Here is a 2,000-nt window from a genome sequence, read left to right on the forward strand (position 1 = left end):
CACATATGTTTTCTAAGTCCTTGGATGGGTGTCCTTTCTTCCTTGTCAAGTGTTAGAAACAAGAATGAGAATAGCCAGATAGTCTTTTATGCTCTGCAAAATGCTTTTATATACACTATTGCTTTCTAATCTCGCATCAAGAGGTAAGCAAGTTAGACATTATTATCCTTGTCCCCCTTCACCTTTTAGAGCTGAGAAAACCAAGGCTCAGGGTAGAGGCAGAAGTGGGACTCTAACCCTGACCCCTGATTCCAAGCGCTCACTATGTAGAGAGAATGAAAGTCAACCCTCCCTCTCGAAAGGGGAGGGATGTGGTGGGAGAGCGATGGAAAGATCTGGGAGGATGGCAACAGGGTCCAAGATGGAGCCCGATTTTGGGTCATTGCCAGGGACCTGGGCCAACGGCCAGCCGTAGGGGATGAGGAGGCATGGGGACATTTCATAAAGGCAAGTGTTGTTTTAAAAAAGAATAAAGGCAAGGACACACTCGAGAATTTCTAGCTAGGTCTGTTGCCACCTTGGTCCTTTCCCCTGATAAACTAGGTAGGTGGGCTCGTGCCGTGGCCACCACGCACCCCAACCTCATATTCTAGTGCAGGGTATGCACTAGAGAACCAGTTGTTAGCTTCTCTTCCCAACTTCATGCTTGGCAGTGGGGTACTGATGGTGACAGTGGGGCAAGAGTGGGCAAGAGCTACAGACCAAGGCTTTGCCCCTGGGGAGCAAGTTGCTACATGTCACCAGCGTACCACGGCATTCAGTGATGGGGGGAGAGGGCTTGCTGGGAGGCTAGACTCCGGATGCCCAGGTGTGGGAACACCAGGGCGACCCTTGCAGCTTCCCCAAGGGAGGTGACAACGGTTCTGGCCTGGGAGTCACCGATCAGTGTAACTCCACTTCTCTGAGCCTCATCTGTAAACTGGGAATGGCGCCTCCCTCTGGGAGTGTTGTCAGGATTAAAATGAATGAGACCAGAGTATCTATAAGAGCTTTTGGGTATGAGGTGCCCACCACCAGGGGCTCAGTGTGAACCCTCCATCCAGACCCTTTCTAATGAGAAGCTAATCATCAAGTTCTCCAGCCTCATGGGCACCCATTAACTGCCTGCAGATCCCCGAGGCCACTCCTGCTTCCCCCTGTCCCTTCCCTCCCCTCCTGAGCTCCAGGAAATATTTTGCCTTGCGTTGCAACACAAGCCTTGTCCATGCGGCTATCAGCATGGACGTGGGGGCTGGGGGCCAGAGGAGGCTACTGCAGTCCTAGACCCGGCTTAATAAATCCATATCAAAACCATAAACCCTGGGCTGCCATAAATCCCTCTGGCCTTGGCTCTTCCACCTCATCAGCCCTTTGCCCCAGTTTATCTCAGATCTCAGCGTGGGCGGCCAGAGCTTCCAGTTTGATTTCCATTTCAGTTGCAAAACAACATCAGCTTGGGTGACAAACAGCAGATCCCATCATCCCCAGGTTAGAGTGGATGAAACCAAGATTCAGAGAGGCGAAGGAACTTGTCCTAAGGCGCACAGCTAGGGAGCCATTGAGCCAGAACTTGAATCCATGCTGCTTCTACCAACGCCTGTAGCCTCACTGAGAACTGGGAACTAGCCCTCCCCCACCTACAAAGGTGGCTTCCAAAGCCATGATGCTCAAAGCTTTTTATCCCATTATTCTAAATGGCACCCCATTGCTCAGAGTGGGGATGAGAAGTGGAGGTGATAAGCTGCATGAGGATCCATAGAGAATTCCATGCAGTGTGATTGACCCATCACCCCAAATTGGTGGGGATGCCCTACTTCCTCTTTCACAGAACCCAGATCACCTTTGATCTACGTTTCTCGAATTGGAATGTCATATGTAAATTCCAAGATGTGATCTAAGAGACCAGAATCCCAGGATCCCAAACAGCTGTTTGATGATAGTGCAACTAAGAACCAACTCCTGATTCCAAGGACAACATTTGACTTCTTCCTCTTTGCCAGACTTTGCTGGACAGAATTTGA

The sequence above is a fragment of the Mirounga leonina genome, unplaced genomic scaffold (assembly GCF_011800145.1).
Source record: "Mirounga leonina isolate KUSES-001 unplaced genomic scaffold, KU_Mleo_1.0 Mir_150, whole genome shotgun sequence".
NCBI lineage: Eukaryota > Metazoa > Chordata > Mammalia > Carnivora > Phocidae > Mirounga > Mirounga leonina.